At 40.5% G+C, this 19,056-nt stretch overlaps 1 protein-coding gene and 1 non-coding gene across 3 annotated transcripts in view; one reads left to right on the top strand and one right to left on the bottom strand.

Annotated features, from left to right (window-relative positions):
* Positions 1–19,056, bottom strand: part of mol (dual oxidase maturation factor 1 mol) — a 94,223-nt gene that overhangs the window by 52,078 nt on the left and 23,089 nt on the right. The gene's annotated exons all lie outside the window — the stretch shown is intronic.
* Positions 7,162–7,244, top strand: TRNAF-AAA (transfer RNA phenylalanine (anticodon AAA)). Its single transcript has one exon. It is a non-coding gene; the product is annotated as a tRNA-Phe (tRNA).

Raw genomic sequence — 19,056 nt, 5'->3', positions numbered from 1 at the left:
TGTAGCTTTTAGTATACAATTAAAATTATCTTAAAAACAAAAGCGTAAAATTAAATATCTTTTTAATAGCCGCGAAGTAATTGAACAGCATACAGAAATATTGGATTGATTTATCAGGTAGCATTTTGGTCTCGCCAGCTAAAATACCAATAGTGAATAATATCAAACAGTTTGTGGTAACGAACTGTAAGTAAGGAGCGACCCGGCTCAATAGTAACCGAAACACTAAACAAACGGAATTTTGATACTAATAGATACATCAAAAGAATCAAATATTAATGCTGATTTCAAATACATAAGTTAGGCTACATCAAGTTTAGTCCTACCCATCAAAAGTTACGCACCTGAGAAAATTTGTCTAATTTCCGAAAAAAGGGGGAAACACCCTCTAAAAAATATAGAACCTTAATGAAAATCACACCATGAGATTCAGCGTATCAGAGAACCCTACTGTAGAGGTTTCAAGCTCCTATCTGCAAAAATGTGGAATTTTGTATTTTTTGCCAGAAGAAAGATCACGGATGCGTGTTTATTTATTTTTTTTTATCCAGGGGTGATCGTATCGACCCAGTGGTCCTAAAATATCGTGGGAAGGCTCATTCGAACAGAAATTAAAAGTTCTAGTGACCTTTTTAAGTGACACAAAAATGGAGGGCAACTATGCCCCCTCCCACGCTCATTTTTTCCCCAAACTTACCCGATCAAAATTTTGAGATAGCCATTTTGTTCAGCATGGTCGAAAATATAATAACTATGTCTTTTAGGATAACTTAATCCCCCAAAGTCCCCGGGGGGAGGGCTGAAAGTTATTAACTTTACCCAATGTTTACACATAGTATTTGTTATTGGGAAGTATACAGGCGTTTTCAGGGGGATTTTTCTGGTAGTGGGGAGGGGGTCGGGGGTTATGTGGGAGGATCTTGCCATGGAGGAAGTTTTCATGGGGGAAAGGACATTGCTGTGAGTAGAGAGGCCTTATTGACTCGTGACAGGACCACGTGGTTTATGGTTTTCTCAGTCAGAATGAAAAAACAGGAATTTTCTCACTTGAAAAACCATGAATTTTGTCACATTTATGGTTGTTTTCATGGATGGATATGTGTGTTGTTCGATTTATTTGATGTTTTTCTCGGATGTCAACATCAAATTATGGATGTTTTATGGTTTTTGTGAGTGAGAATTTGAAAAACATGGTGACAGGACCACGTGGTTTATGGTTTTCTCACTGAGAATGAAAAAACAAGAATTTTCTCACTTGGAAAAACAGGAACTTTCTCACTTGGAAAACCATAAACCACGTGGTCCTGTCACGAGTAGCACCTGTGAACTTGATTTACATAAAGTTCGCTGAGAGCGTGCACTTACAACAACAACAACATCAACCTTGGAACACCTGTGCTGTCGACCTCAATTCACCTATAGTGAATCAATAATTCCCCTTAGAAACAACAAATTAATTTCCCCTTTCTTGACAGATCAATCAATCAATGACATCATCTGTCAGACTTTAAAAATTTTCGCCTAGAAACATTTCTCCAGGAATAGATCCAAATCATTAATGTCTTTGCCTCGGGAACAGTTCTACTGGTCGAACTCCAAAGGATATTAATAACCAAAGGACATGGAAACAATTAGGCAAGAAACATCTTAGCGATGAATTGTTTTAGCGCGCGAAAAGGTTTCATATTAATTTGAAATGCGTTAGCGCAGAGATGCCAATAACAAAGGAACACGCTGAATTTACATTTAGGGATTATTTGGGCGAAACCGTTTTAGACAGGTTATGGAACTATTTCGGCAAAACAGATAGAGACATTTTAAAAGAAGATTTTTGAAGAAATTTTAGAAGAGAATTTAATAGTGAAACTCTGTGGTCGTTATAATACACAAGTTTCACTTGAAGAGTGTTGTGAGGTCCTCTAACCCAACCCCAAAGGGTTCCAATCCTCCTACCCCAACCCCAAAGGGTTCCAATCCCCCACCACAACCCCGAAGGAAGCCCCCGGTACTCAAAGGTCCCCCAAGCTCCCATAGAGCCCCAGCCCCCCAAACGCCCTCCTCAGACCCTCAAAGGCCCTCCTCTGGTCCTCAACGGGCCCCCGGACCCCCAAAGGCCCTCCCCGGGCCCCCAAAGGCCCTCCCCGGTCCCCAAAGGTCCCCCAACCTCCCAAAGAGCCCCAGCCCCCCAAACGCACTCCTCAGACCCTCAAAGGCCCCCCCTGGTCCTCAAGGGCCCCCCAGACCCCCAAAGGTCCCCTGGACCCCAAACGCTCTCCTCAGACCCTCAAACGCCCCCCTCAGTCCCTCAAAGGCCCTCCCTGTGCCCCAAAGGCCCCCCAGACCCCCAAAGGCCCCCCCGGACACTCAAAGACCCCCCAAGCTCCCAAAGGGCCACCGGAGCCCCCAAAGGACCACCCAGACCCCCAAAGGTCATCCCCGGGCCCCCCAAAGGCCCATCGAGCTTCCAAAAGACAACCGGGCTCCCAAAGGGCCCCCCGAACCCCCGAACGCCCATCAGGCACCCAAAAGACCATTGGGCTCCCAAAGTGCCTCCCAGACCCCCAAAGGTCCTTACCCGATCCCCAAAGGTCAACCGGGCTCCCAAAGGACCAGTCGATCCGCGAGTGGCCCCATCCGACCCCCCAAGGCCCACCCTGTGCCCCCAACGCCCACTCTGTGCCCCACAGGCCCGCCCAGTGCCCCAAAGGCCCGCCCCCCGCCCCCAAACGTCCCCCGGACCCCAAACGCTCTCCACAGACCCTTAAACGCCCTCCTCAGACCCTCAAAGGCCCTCCCCTGGCCCTCAAGGGCCCCCCAGACCCCCAAAGGCCCATCGAGCTCCCAAAGGACCCACGGGGTCCCCAAGGCCCACCCCCGGGCCCCCAATGTCCCCCCGGCCCCCCAAGGCCCCCCCGGCGCCCCAAAGGCCCACACAGACCCCCAAATGCCATCCCCGGCCCCCCAAAGCCCATCCCCCGGTCCCCAAAGGTCCCCCCGAGCGCCCAAAGGACCACTGACCCTCAAGGGACCCACAGACCCTCAAAGACTCTCCCCGAGCCCCCGTCTTTCGTTGATGTGTGTTGTCTGAAACCTATGATTTGGGATGTGTAGTTTGCTACTTCAGGCTTTTCTGAGCTAAGGTTTCCTAGTATTTCCTAGGTGAATGTTGTCTGAAACAATTAGTTTTGTATGAGTATTTTGATATTTACGTCTTTTCTGAGATAGTTTTATTTGAATTTAGTTGTTGTTTGTTTAGTGAAAATTATGATTTGGGATATTTAGTTTTCTATTTTTGAATTTTCTGAGTTGGATTTCTTAGTCTTTCATAGGTGTGTGGTGTCTGAAACCTATGATTTGGGATGTGTAGTTTGCTATTTTCGACTTTTCTGAGCTGGATTTCTTAGCCTTTCATAGGTATGCGTTGTCAGAAAATTATGATTTGGGATATGTAAATTACTATTTCGGGCTTTTCTGAGTTGGATTTCTTAGTCTTTCATAGGTGTGTAGTGTCTGAAACCTATGATTTGGGATGTGTAGTTTGCTATTTTTGACTTTTCTGAGCTAGGTTTCTTAGTCTTTCGTTGGTGTGTGTTGACTGAAACCGATGATTTGGGATATGTAGTTTGCTAATTCAGGCTTTTCTGAGCTAAGGTTTTCTTAGTCTTTCATAGGTGTGTGTTGTATGAAACCTATGATTTGGGATGGGTGGATTGCTACTTTTGACTTTTCTGAGCTGGATTTCTTAGTCTTTCGTAGGTGTGTGGTGTCTGAAACCTATGATTTGGGATGTGTGGGTTGCTATTTCAGGCTTTTCTGAGTTGGATTTCTTAGTCTTTCATAGGTGTGTAGTGTCTGAAACCTATGATTTGGGGTGGGTGGATTGCTACTTTTGACTTTTCTGAGCTGGATTTCTTAGCCTTTCATAGGTGTTTGTTGTCTGAAACCTATAGTTTGGGATGACTTGTTTGCTATTTTTGACTTTTCTGAGCTAGGTTTCTTAGCCGTTCATAGGTGAGTGTTGTCTGAAACCTATGATTTGGGATGTGTAATTTGCTATTTCCGACTTTTCATAACCGGATTTCTTAGTCTTTCGTAGGTGTGTGGTGTCTGAAACCTATGATTTGGGATGTGTGGGTTGCTATTTTTTTGACTTTTCTGAGCTGGATTTCTTAGCCACTCGTAGGTGTGTGTTGACTGAAACCTATGATTTGGGATGGTTAATTTGCTATTTTTGACTTTTCTGAGCTAGATTTCTTAGCCTATCATATGTGTGTCCTTTCAGAAAATTATGATTTGGGAGGTGTAGTTGGCTTTTTGGACTTTTCAGAGCTAGGATTCTTAGTTACGCATAGGTGTGTGTTGTCTGAAACTTCGAGTTTGGGATGAGTAGTTGGCTATTTCAGACTTTTCTGAGCTAAGGTTTCTTAGTATTTCGTAGGTGAATGCTGTCTGAAACTTATGATTTGGGATATGTAAATTACTATTTCGGGCTTTTCTGAGCTAAGGTTTTCTAGTATTTCGTAGGTGAATGTTGTCTGAAACCTATGATTTGGGATGAGTAGTTTGCTATTTTCGACTTTTCTGAGCTAGGTTTCTTAGCCTTTCATAGGTATGTGTTGTCAGAAAAATATTATTTGGGATGTGTAGTTTGCTATTTCAGGCTTTTCTGAGCTAAGGTTTTCTAGTATTTCGTAGGTGAATGTTGTCTGAAACCAATAGTTTGGGATGTGTAATTTGCTATTTCCGACTTTTCATAACCGGATTTCTTAGTCTTTCGTAGGTGTGTGGTGTCTGAAACCTATGATTTGGGATGTGTGGGTTGCTATTTCAGGCTTTTCTGAGTTGGATTTCTTAGTCTTTCATAGGTGTGTAGTGTCTGAAACCTATGATTTGGGGTGGGTGGATTGCTACTTTTGACTTTTCTGAGCTGGATTTCTAAGCCTTTCATAGGTGTTTGTTGTCTGAAACCTATAGTTTGGGATGACTAGTTTGCTATTTTTGACTTTTCTCAGCTAGGTTTCTTAGCCGTTCATAGGTGAGTGTTGTCTGAAACCTATGATTTGGGATATGTAATTTGCTATTTTTGACCTTTCATAACCGGATTTCTTAGTCTTTCATAGGTGTGTGGTATCTGAAACATATGATTTGGGGTTGTGTGGGTTGATATTTTTTGAATTTTATGAGCAGGATTTCATAGCCATTCGTAGGTGTGTGTTGACTGAAACCTATGATTTGGGATGGTTAATTTGCTATTTTTGACTTTCCTAAGCTAGATTTCTTAGTCTTTCATAGGTGTGTCCTTTCAGAAAATTATGATTTGGGAAGCACACAAAAACTTACACATGCACACGAAAACTTACATGCACACAAAAACTTAAATGCACACAAAAACTTACACACACACACACACACACACAAAACTTACACACACAAACACACTAAAACTCACACACACACGCCAAAACTTGCACACACACAAAAACTTACACACACACACAAACACACACACACACACACAAAAACTGACACATGAACACAAAAAAACACACAAACACACTCAAAAAAACTGACACACACACACACACTCACAAAACTTACACATACACACACGAAAACTTACACACACAAACGCCAAAACTTACACACACAAAAACTTACACATGCACACGAAAACTTACACACACACACACACTAAAACTTACACACACACGCAAAAAATTACACACACACACACACACAAACTTACACACACACACACACACACACAAAAACTTAAAAATGCAAAAGAACCAAAAAAAGCAAACAAAAAATATAATTAACAAACAAAATTACACACACACACACACACACAAAACTTACACACCCACAAAAACCCACGAAAACTCACACACACACACGCAAACAAATAAACACACCCACACACAAACACACACACACACACACATGCACAAAAACTTACACATGAACACAAAAAACTCACACACACACACTCCAAAACTTACACACACACAAAAACTTACACACACACACACACAAATACACAAAAAATTACACAAGAAAACAAAAACACTCACAAACACACACACAAAAAATTACACACACACACACACACACACAAAACATCAACAAACAAAAAAGACAACATAAACGAAAACCCCAAAACAAAAAAAAACACAAACAAACAAACACACAAAAACAAAAAAACACAAACATAAAAAAACACACACAAAAAACTAAACCACAAACAAAAAAAAAAACACAAACAAACACACACAAACACAAACACACTTACACACACACACAAAAACTTATATCCACACGCAATAGCTTAGACACACAAAAACTTACACACACACACAAAAACTTACACACACAAACAAAAACTTACACACACACACACAAACACTTATACACACACACACGAAAACTGACACACACACACGACAAAACATACACACACACACAAAAACTTACACACACACACACACACACAAAAACTAACACATGCAGACGAAAACTTACATGCATACAAAAACTTAAACACACACACACGAAAACTTACACACACACGTCAAAACTTACACACACACATAAAGCACACACACACAAACACTACACACACACACACACACACACAAAAAAAAACTTACACACGCACACAGCACACATACACATGCACACACACACACACACACAGAACACACACACACAGAAACACATGCACACACACACACACACACACAAACACACACACACACACACACAGCACACACACACACACACACACACACACACACACACACACACACACACACACACACACACACAACACACACACACACACACACACACACACACACACACACACACACACACACACACACACACACACACACACACACACACACACACACACACACACACACACACACACACACACACACACACACACACACACACACACACACACACACACACACACATACACACACACACATCTTAGTCCACCAGCCTGAATGGTTGAAATTCACATTAGACGAGGTTACGTGCGCACACACACACAGAGAGACGACTAACACACAGGGACAACACACACTAAGAGACAACACACACAGAAAGAAACTGAATTACAATATGAATATGATCAGGAATTGTTTACAAGTCAGGTTGGCCGAGTGGTTAAGGCGCTCGACTAAAGATCTGGTCCCCATAAGGGGTCGTGGGTTCGAAACCCAAACCTGGCAATTTTTTATTATGTACTTTTTTTATTTCATCATGTCTTTTGATTTCACTAAATAACTTCTGTAAAAGGATTTATGCAGAACCTAAATTGTTAGGGTCTTTAATAGATTAAATAAAAAAAAACTAGAAAAGTGCAAATGTTCAAATTCTCTTCTGAATTTTCTTAAAGAAGAGAAAAAAGTTAGCTCAATTCTGAACTTCACCAATGGAACTGAATTACACTATGAATATGATCAGGATTTGTTTACAAGTCAGGTTGGCCGAGTGGTTAAGGCGCTAGACTTAGGATCTGTTCCCCATATGGGGTCGTGGGTTCGAGTCCCACACTTGACAATTTTTTTCATATTCTAAATCTATGGAAACAGCCTCTATTTCTGACCGTTTAAGTTTTGATGTCAGTGTTGTCAGTCAAAAGCAATGACCTTGAGAAAAGCGACACAGTCGAGGTATCCACCCCCAGGATAGGTTAGGTTAGGTTAAGTGGTCTTAACCTAACCCAGGTTAGGTTAGGTTACCTAACCTAACTAGGGTTAGCAGGTTAGGTTAGGTGAGGTTCGGTTAAGTGGCCGGCCACGTACGCTTCACTTAGGTTAGCTTAGGTTAGGTGAGAGACAGGCAAAAAGTTAGGAAGCAATGACCTTGAGAAAAGCGGCACAGTCGGGGTATCCACCCCACGATAGGTTAGGTTAGGTTAAGTGGTCTTAACCTAACCCAGGTTAGGTTAGGTTACCTAACCTAACTAGGGTTAGCAGGTTAGGTTAGGTTCGGTTAAGTGGCCGGCCACGTACGCTTCACTTAGGTTAGCTTAGGCTAGGTGAGAGACAGGCAAAAAGTTAGGTGTATGATTAGGTTAGGTTAGGTTAGATTAAGTTAGGTTAGGTTAAGTTAGGTTAGGCTAGGTTAGCCTACGTACGCGCGCGTACGTAGGCAAACCTAGACTAACCTAACTTAACCTAACCTAACCTATCCTGGGGGTGGATACCCCGACTGTGCCGCTTTTCTCAAGGTCAGTGCTTTTGACTGACAACACAAACATCAAAACTTAAAAGGTCAGAAATAGAGGCTGTTTCTATAGATTTAGAATATGAAAAAAATTGTCAAGTGTGGGACTCGAACCCACGACCCCATATGGGGACCAGATCCTAAGTCTAGCGCCTTAACCACTTGGCCAACCTGACTTGTAAACATTTCCTGATCATATTCATATTATAATTCAGTTTCATTGGTAAAGTTCAGAATTGAGCTAACTTTTTTCTCTGCTTTAAGAAAATTCAGAAGAGAATTTGAACATTTGCATTTTTCTATTTTTTTTTTATTTAATCTATTAAAGACCCTAACAATTTAGGTTCTGCATAAATCCTTTTACATAAGTTATTTAGTGAAATCACAAGACTTTATTAAATAAAAAAATTACATAATAAAAAATTGCCTGGTGTGGGTTTCGAACCCACGATCCCGTATGGGGACCAGATCTTGAGTCTAGCGCCTTAACCACTCGGCCAACCTGACTTGTAAACAATTCCTGATCATATTCATATTGTAATTCAGTTTCTTTCTGTGTGTGTCGTCTCTTAGTGTGTGTTGTCCCTGTGTGTTAGTCGTCTCTCTGTCTGTGTGTGTGTGTGTGCGCAAGTAACCTCGTCTAATGTGAATTTCAACCATTCAGGCTGGTGGACTAAGATGTGTGTGTGTGTCTGTGTGTGTGTGTGTGTGTGTGTGTGTGTGTTTGTGTGTGTGTGTGTGTGTGTGTGTGTGTGTGTGTGTGTGTGTGTGTGTGTGTGTGTGTGTGTGTGTGTGTGTGTGTGTGTGTGTGTGTAAGTTTTTGTGTGTGTGTAGTTTTGTGTGTGTGTGTGTGTAAGTTTTGTGTGTGTGCGTAAGTTTTCGTGTGTGTGTGTGTGTGTAAGTTTTTGTGTGTGTGTGTGTGTAAGTTTTTGTGTGTGTGTAAGTGTTTGCGTGTGTGTGTAAGTTTGTTTGTGTGTGTGTGTGTGTGTGTAAGTTTTTGTGTGTGTTAGTTTTTGTGTGTGTGTGTGTTAGTTTGTGAGTATGGGTGTTATTTTTTGTGTGTGTGTGTGTGTGTATGTTTTTGTGTGTCTAAGATTTTGTGTGTGTAAGTATTGACGTGTGTGTGTAAGTTTTAGTGTGTGTGTGTATTAGTTTTTGTGTGTCTGTAAGTATTAGTGTGCATGTGTAATTTTTTGTGTGTGTGTGTGTGTGTGTGTAAGATTGTGTGATTGTGATATATTGTTTTAGATAGTGTGATATAATTATTTTGATTTGTTTATATGGTTTGTGTGTGTGTGTAATTTTTTGTGCGTGGGACTGTAAGTGTTTGTGTGTGTGTGTATTTTTGTGTATCTACATTATTTGGTACTTTTTTTTTTGTTTTTTGTGTGTTTGTGTATGTTTGTGTGTGTGTGTGTGTGTGTAATTGTTTGTGTGTGTAATAGTGTTGTGTGTGTGTGTGTATTTTTGTGTGTGTGTGTGTGTGTGTGTGTGTATTATTTTGTGTGTGTAAGTTTTTTGTCTGTGTTTTTGTATGTGTATTTGTAAGTTTTTCTGAGTGTGTGTGTGTGAGTTTTTGTGTTCATGTGTAAGTTTTTGTGTATGTGTGTGTGTGTGTGTGTAAGTTGTGGAGTGTGTGTGTGTGAGTTTTTTTTGTGTTCATTTGTTAGTTTTTGTGCATGTTTGTGTGTGTGTGTGTGTCATTTTGTTTGTGTGTGTAAGTTTTTGAGTGTGTGTGTGTTTGTTTTCGTGTGTGTGTGTGTGTGTGTGTAAGTTTTGTGTGTGTGTGTGTGTGTAATTTTTTGTGTGCATCTAAGTTTTTGTGTTAATGTATGTTATAGTTTGAATGTGTAAGTTTTTGTGTGTGTGTGTGTGTGTGTGTGTGTTTTGTTTTTGTGTGTGTGTGTTAGTTTTGGGGTGTGTGTGTGTTAGTTTTCGTGTGTGTGTGTGTGTTAGTTTTCGTGTGCATGTGTTAGTTTTTGTGTGTGTCAGTTTTGGTGTGTGTGTGTTAGTTTTCGTGTTTGTATTTTTAAGTTTTGTGTGTGTGTGTGTGTGTGTAAGTTTTTGTGTGTGTGTGTGTGTGTTTTTGTGTGTTCTTGTGTTTGTTTGTGTGTGTGTGTGTGTGTTTGTTTGTGTGTGTGTGTGAGTTTTGTGTGTGTGTGTGTGTGTGTGTGTAAGTTTTTGTGTTCTTTTAAGTTTTTGTGTGCATGTATGTTTTCGTGTGCATGTGTAAGTTTTTGTGTGCTTCCCAAATCATAATTTTCTGAAAGGACACACCTATGAAAGTCTAAGAAATCTAGCTTAGAAAAGTCAAAAATAGCAAATTAACCATCCCAAATCATAGGTTTCAGTCAACACACACCTACGAATGGCTATGAAATCCTGCTCAGAAAAGTCAAAAAATATCAACCCACACACCCCCAAATCATAGGTTTCAGACATCACACACCTACGAAAGACTAAGAAATCCGGTTATGAAAAGTCAGAAATAGCAAATTACATATCCCAAATCATAGGTTTCAGACAACACTCACCTATGAACGGCTAAGAAACCTAGCTCAGAAAAGTCAAAAATAGCAAACTAGTCATCCCAAACTATATGTTTCAGACAACAAACACCTATGGAAGGCTAAGAAATCCAGCTCAGAAAAGTCAAAAGTAGCAATCCATCCACCCCAAATCATAGGTTTCAGACACGACACACCAATTAAATACTAATAAATACCAAACATAAAAGAATGAAATATAAAAAAACACAAACCAAAACATACTTTTCTGAAAAAAAACACCAACGAAGGTCTAATAAATCCGGTTATGAAAAGTCGGAAATAGAAAATTAAACATACCAAACTATTGGTTTCAGACAACATTCACCTACGAAATACTAGAAAACCTTAGCTCAGAAAAGCCTGAAATAGCAAACTACACATCCCAAATCATAATGTTCTGACAACACATACCTATGAAAGGCTAAGAAACCTAGCTCAGAAAAGTCGAAAATAGCAAACTACACATCCCAAATCATAGGTTTCAGACAACACTCACCTACGAAATACTAGGAAACCTTAGCTCAGAAAAGCCCGAAGTAGCAAACTACACATCCCAAATCATAGGTTTCAGACAACACACATCAACGAAAGACGGGGGCTCGGGGAGAGTCTTTGAGGGTCTGTGGGTCCCTTGAAGGTCGGTGGTCCTTTGGGAGCTCGGGGGGACCTTTGGGGACCAGGGGATGGGCTTTGGGGGTCCGGGGATGGCATTTGGGGGTCTGAGTGGGCCTTTGGGGCGCCGGGTGGGCCTTTGGGTGCCGGGGGGACATTTGGGGACCGGGGGAGGGCCTTGGGGACCCCGTGGGTCCTTTGGGAGCTCGATGGGCCTTGGGGGGTCGGGGGGGCCCTTGAGGGCCTGGGGAGGGCCTTTGAGGGTCTGAGGAGGGCGTTGAAGGGTCTGAGGAGAGCGTTTGGGGTCCGGGGGACCTTTGGGGGCCAGGGAGGGCCTTTGGGGCACAGGGAGGGCCTTTGGGGCACAGGGAGGGCCTTTGGGGCACAGGGAGGGCCTTTGGGGGTCTGATGGGGGCACTCGAGGATCGACTGGTCCTTTGGGAGCCCGGTGGACCTTTGGGGATCGGGTAGGACCTTGGGGGTCTGGGAGGCACTTTGGGAGCCCAATGGTCTTTTGGGAGCCTGATGGGCCTTCGGGGGTTCGGGGGGCCCTTTGGGAGCCCGGTTGTCTTTTGGGAGCTCGATGGGCCTTTGGGGGGCCCGGGGATGACCTTTGGGGGTCTGGGTGGTCCTTTGGGGGCTCCGGTGGCCCTTTGGGAGCTTGGGGGGTCTTTGAGTGTCCGGGGGGCCTTTGGGGGTCTGGGGGGCCTTTGGGGCACAGGGAGGGCCTTTGAGGGTCTGAGGGGTGCGTTTGAGGGTCTGAGGAGAGCGTTTGGGGTCCAGGGGACCTTTGGGGGTCTGGGGGGCCCTTGAGGACCAGGGGGGCCTTTGAGGGTCTGAGGAGTGCGTTTGGGGGGCTGGGGCTCTTTGGGAGGTTGGGGGACCTTTGGGGACCGGGGAGGGCCTTTGGGGGCCCGGGGAGGGCCTTTGGGGGTCCGGGGGGCCCTTTGAGGACCAGAGGAGGGCCTTTGAGGGTCTGAGGAGGGCGTTTGGGGGGCTGGGGCTCTATGGGAGCTTGGGGGACCTTTGAGTACCGGGGGCTTCCTTCGGGGTTGTGGTGGGGGATTGGAACCCTTTAGGGTTGGGGTAGGAGGATTGGAACCCTTTGGGGTTGGGTTAGAGGACCTCACAACACTGTTCAAATGAAACTTGTGTATTATAACGACCACAGAGTTTCACCATTAAATTCTCTTCTAAAATCTCTTCAAAAATCTTCTTTTAAAATGTCTCTATCTGTTTCGCCGAAATAGTTCCATAACCTGTCTAAAACGGTTTCGCCCAAATAATCCCTAAACGCAAATTCAGCGTGTTCCTTTGTTATTGGCATCTCTGCGCTAACGCATTTCAAATTAATAGGAAACCTTTTCGCGCGCTAAAACAATTCATCGCTAAGATGTTTCTTGCCTAATTGTTTCCATGTCCTTTGGTTATTAATATCCTTTGGAGTTCGACCAGTAGAACTGTTCCCGAGGCAAAGACATTAATGATTTGGATCTATTCCTGGAGAAATATTTCTAGGCGAAAATTTTTAAAGTCTGACAGATGATGTCATTGATTGATTGATCTGTCAAGAAAGGGGAAATTAATTTGTTGTTTCTAAGGGGAATTATTGATTCACGATAGGTGAATTGAGGTCGACAGCACAGGTGTTCCAAGGTTGATGTTGTTGTTGTTGTAAGTGCACGCTCTCAGCGAACTTTATGTAAATCAAGTTCACAGGTGCTACTCGTGACAGGACCACGTGGTTTATGGTTTTCCAAGTGAGAATGTTCCTGTTTTTCCAAGTGATAAAATTCATGTTTTTTCATTCTCAGTGAGAAAACCATACACCACGTGGCCCTGTCACCATGTTTTTCAAATTCTCACTGACAAAAACCATAAAACATCCATAATTTGATGTTGACATCCTAGAAAAACATCAAATAAATCGACAAACACACATAACCATCCATGAAAACAACCATAAATGTGACAAAATTCATGTTTTTTCAAGTGATAAAATTCCTGTTTTTTCATTCTCACTGAGAAAACCATAAACCACGTGGTCATGTCACGACTCAATAAGGCATCTCTACTGCTGTGAAGGGGGCGCCAGATTTCCAAGCATTATTTAAAAAATGATCAGAAATTAAATAAAAAAAAGTTTTTCAACTGAAAGTGAGGAGCAACATCAAAACTTAAAACGAACAGAAATTATTACGTACACCATTAGGTTTGCCCCCTAGTCAATACCTCGCTCTTTAAGCCAAAATTTTTTTAATACTTTCATAAGAACTATTTATTCTAATTAATGGCCTTTGTGATTAAGGGGTATTTTTAAAGAATTGGAACAAAATTCGAAATTTAGCGTAAAGAGTGAGGTATTAAATAGGGGGGAACCCCCTAATATACGTATTAAAAATATATGAATATAGGAGTACGTTACGTAAGTTAATTCGTAAGTTACGTATATTTATCATAGGCAGCGCGCTAGTGCTGCCCAAGTAAAGAATAGTGGGGGCACGATGTGTTTTTTTTTCTCCATACCCCGGCACTTCGTATAGAAGGAGTTATCGTAGAAACTTCAGAAAGGGCTCATACGATTGGAAATTGGAGTGGCTAGTGCCCTTTTTAATAGTCGAAAGTGATTATAGGGCAACTAGCCCCTCCCCCTCCCACGCCCATCATTCCCTCTAACACATCCAATCACAATTTTGAGATGGTGTTTTTGGTCGGCGTAGTTGATTTCCAGATAGAAAATATCTTTTTGAGGAGGACACTCCCCCACAAACCTCGGGGCAAGGGTTTTAAGTTATGCCCTGAGGGCATATAAGACCATTGTTGACACAATGTACAGTTTATTATTATTTTTTTCTTTAATGCAGGGCACTTCATATAGAAGAGGTCGTCATAGAGACTTAAAAAGGGGTTCTTTCTATTAAAAATCTCGTGTTCTAGTGCCCTGTTTAATAGTCGAAAGTGATTGGAGGGCAACTAGCCCCCCCCCCCTCACGCCAGTCATTCCCCCAAACACATACAATGAAAATTTTGAGATAGCCATTTTGTTTAGCGTAGTTGATTTCCAGATAGAAAATATATTTTTGAGGAGGACACTCCCCCACAATCCTCGGGGCAAGGGTTGTAAGTTATGCCCTGGGGGCATATAAGGTTTTTACAGAAGGCTTGGTCGTAGAAACTTCAGAACAGACTCATTCGATTGGAAATTCAAAGGTCTTGTGCCCTTTTTAATAGTCGAAAGTGATTTGAGGGAAACTAAGCCCCCCCCCTCCCTCACGTCCATTATTCACCCAAACACATCCAATCAAAATTTTGAAATAGCCATTTTGTTAAGCGTAGTTGATTTCCAGATAGAAAATGTGTTTTTGAGGAGGAGACTCTCCCACAAGCGTTAGGGCAAGGGTTTTAGGTTATGCCCTGGGGGCATATAAGGTTTTTTATAGAAGGCGTTGTCGTAGAAACTTCAAAAAAGGCTCATTCGATTGGAAATTCAAAGGGCTAGTGCCCTTTTTAATAGTAGAAAGTGATTGGAGGGCAACTACTCCCCCCCCCACGCCCATCTTTCCCCCAAAGACATCCAATCAAAAGTGTTAGATAGCAATTTTGTTCAGCGTTGTCGACTCTCAGATAGAAAAAATTCTTTTCAGGAGGACACTCCCCCACAAGCCTCTGGGCAAGGGTTTTAAGCTATTCCCTGTGGGTATATAAGGCTTTTATAGAAAGTTTTGCCATAGAAACTTCACAAAAGGCTCATTCGATTGGAAATTCAAAGGGCTAGTGCCCTTTTTAATAGTAGAAAGTGATTGGAGGGCAACTAGCCCCCCCCCCCCACGCCCATCATTCACCCAAACATATCCAATCAAAATTTTTAGACAGCCATTTTGTTTAGCGTAGGCTAGTTGATTTCCAGAAAGGAAGTCAACTAGAGGAGGTATGAAACTAAGTAAAACAGTACTATTTGTGTCCAGATTTTTTAAAGGGTGTATGTTGTTAAAAATTGCTGAAAATTTTTCTCCAACATACAAATAGCAGGCTAAACTATAAAGTCTTAATAAACGAAAAGATTTAAAGTGTTATTTTCTTTTTCCCTGAAAAGACTATGTCAATATAGAATGAACAGAAATTAATTAAAAAAAACTTTTTCCAGAAAATAAGTTTTTCAACGAAAAGTAAAGAACTTCATTAAACAAAAAATGAACCAAAATAAAATCAAATAATCTACCAAGCTCGAAATTACCACAAATCAGCATCAATAAATAAATGAAACCCAAAACGAACAGAAATTACAATAAATAACCGAGTCAAGCTCAAAACTAGCAGAAATTAACATAAGTTGGGTGCAAAACCCCTAAGCCTTCCCACGGCCAGAACAAAATTTGCACTTTACGGCAAAAAATATAAATGCTTTTACTTTTATAACTTTAATAAATCAAATAATTTTAATATTTTGATTACTAAATATCAGTAAATGTATACTAAACTGACAATGCACATTCATTTGTATTTTTTCAGTAAAGTGTAAATTTTGCTTATGTTTAATACATAAGCAAATTTGCTTATTTTTTTTATGTTTAATACAGTCTTAAATTGTAAGAAATATGCTTTAGTATTACGTAATATGAAGATCAAATAAGACTCTGGATAATATGAACTCTGGAAATCCGGTTATTTCTCTCTATACAACAGTGAATTTCAAGCTATGATACAAATTCTAAAGCTAGTCTATAGTCCTAATATTATCAAGATGGCTTTATTTCAAACTTGTTTACAAACCATTTATGACATGTATTTTTCAGAACCAAAACGAGAGCCCGTGATTGAACTGAGCAATTGTGCAGAGGTGCTACCAAATTAAACGTAAAAAAAAATCCTAAAATGGATTGTTGCTTTATATTAAAAGGGATTGATCCTAAAAGGGATTGACAATATTTTTATTCTGTAAAAGTGAGTAGTATCTATATACACAGTCCAGAACTTACATGGAAACTTACATTCACGCCTACAAGAATATACAATGTGGTATCACGTGGACATTGCAAAAAAGTTGGCAAACCTATAAAGTGCCCAAGCATGTTTGAAACAATAGTCAAGGTTGTATAAAACAATCATACTGTTTTTTTTTTGCTATTGATATCAATTGCACATGGAATTGCACAAGAATATGCGCAAAAGTGTAATAGATATGGACCGTACATTCAACCGTATATTGACGCCTACAAGAATATGCAGCTTGGTTTCACGTGGACATTGCAAAAAAGCTGGCAACCTATAAAGTGGTCCAACATGTTTTGATAGTATGGTCATGGTTGTATAAGACAACTAGACTATGTTTTCGTTATTGATATCAACTGTACAAGAATGTGCAGCGTGGCTTCACGTGCGCATTTTAAAAAATCTGGCAATCTATAAAGTGGTCCAACATGATTTGAGAGTATAGTCGAAATTATATAACTCAATCAGAGTGGTTTTTGAGGCAACATCCGTTTTTTAGGGGGCCAACCAGAGACATCACCGGTTGCTCAATATACGGTAAGTTGATTGGTGACTGGTTACAAATAAAAGGAGTGATTTTTTATTCGACCTTGAGATTTTGTATATAATGGCAATGCATTACGATTAAATTTTCATAATGATTTAACATATCATGGATAATACACTAAATATTATTGACATTGAAGTTATGGATACATCAATTTATAATGTGAGTACAGCTTAGCGAATTTCTTAATTTATTTCCAAATAAAATCATTTTACCATCCCTCCAGTAAATTCAAATTTCAGGGGGCTTACCCCTCCCCCCAACAATACAAACTGTACAATATGATGATTATAGTCGCTAGAAAACGTGAAATACGCACTTTTTTCTATTATGTAAATCTAACCCCTCCTCCCCTCCTCTGTTTACAAGTTTAATTCTTTAGAAATAGTTATTTCGTTCAAAATGTCACTTTTCCCATTATCAAAAATAGAGTTTCCGGTCTAAAAGCATCTGTGTCTAATCCTGTTAGCAAGAGGGCCAATTTCAAAACAACCTTTTGCATGCGCATTATCTGAAATTATTAATACCACATGTTTATGGATAGCGGCAAGGGTTTCCTTGACAAAGAGAGATTCTTTTTATGGTCAAATTAAACGTGAGTAAAGCCTTTGAAATGCGAAGAATAAGTGACGTTTGAACAATGTTGTCAATTTAAAATACGGTCTAGCGTTATAGTATACTAAAAATTTTATATTAAAATCGTTAATTAAAGAATACTACACTAAACTCAGAATCGACTTTAGGGATTATTATGAGAAGATGTTTTTGAAATCCCCCTTCCCCCCAAACTCAAAATTTTCCAAAATTCTACATTAGAAGCTTTTTAAATATTTCTAGAGCACTAATGGATATAGCGTTACAAATATCAGAATCGACTTTAGGGGATAATTTATATTATGGGAAGATGTTTTTGAAATCCCCCTTCGCCCAAAACTCAAAATTTTCCAAAGTTCTACATTAGAAGCTTTTTAAATATTTCTAAAGCACTAATAGATAGAGCGTTACAAATATCAGAATCGACTTTAGGGGATAATTTATTTTATGGGAAAATGTTTTTGAAACCCCCCTTCCCCCCAAACTCAAAATTTTCCAAAATTTTACTTTAGAAGCTTTTTAAATATTTCTAAAGCACTAATAGATAGAGCGTTACAGATATCAGAATCGACTTTAGGGGGTAATTTATATTACGGGAAGATGTTTTTGAAATCCCCCTTCCTCCCAAACTCAAAAATTTCCAAAATTTTACTTTAGAAGCTTTTTAAATATTTCTAAAGCACTAATAGATATAGCGTTACAAATATCAGAATCGACTTTAGGGGTAATTTATATTATGGGAAGATGTTTTTGAAATCCCCCTTCCCCCCAAACTCAAAAATTTCCAAAATTTTACTTTAGAACCTTTTTAAATATTTCTAAAGCACTAACAGATATAGCGTTACAAATATCAGAATCGACTTTAGGGGGATAATTTATATTATGGGAAGTTGTTTTTGAAATCCCCCTTCCCCCCAAACTCAAAATTTTCCAAAATTTTACTTTAGAAGCTTTTTTTAAATATTTCTAATGCACTAATAGATAGAGCGTTACAAATTTCAGAATCGACTTTAGGGGGATAATTTATATTATGGGAAGATTTTTTGAAATTCCCCTTCCCCCCCAAACTCAAAATTTTCCTAAATTCTACTTTAGAAACTTTTTTTTCATATTTCTAAAGCACTAATAGATGGAGTGTTACAAACATCAGAATCATCTTTAGAGGGCAATTTTCCTGTAAAAGAGGGGTCATTATGTCAATCTAAATTTGTCTTCTTTTTTAAGGAGGAAGATTCCTACAATTACTCCCCCCCAGAAAAGAGAGCAAGATGGAACGATACCACATCAATGCAAGCTGCAAGGCTTTCCATCATCAGATATGCTAGTTCCATTACAAGTGCTCTAGACCAGCCAATGACCACACAACTTTTAATGCCAGGAGCCTCTCAAGCCAGTGTCAGCTCTGCACAGACCATTATGCAACCTGGCATAAAATTCAAGAGGGAGTGGATGGCTTCTCATAATACATCAGCCTCATTTAGTCAAGATCGGGAGGAAACCCCCCTTTATGCTTTGCCAGGG

Source organism: Artemia sp. Qi Xiang Cuo, chromosome 1 (genome assembly GCF_049724085.1).
Source record: "Artemia sp. Qi Xiang Cuo chromosome 1, ASM4972408v1, whole genome shotgun sequence".
NCBI lineage: Eukaryota > Metazoa > Arthropoda > Branchiopoda > Anostraca > Artemiidae > Artemia > Artemia sp. Qi Xiang Cuo.
The sequence above is the reverse complement of the archived record's forward strand: the minus strand, read 5'-3'. Positions and strand labels throughout refer to the sequence as shown.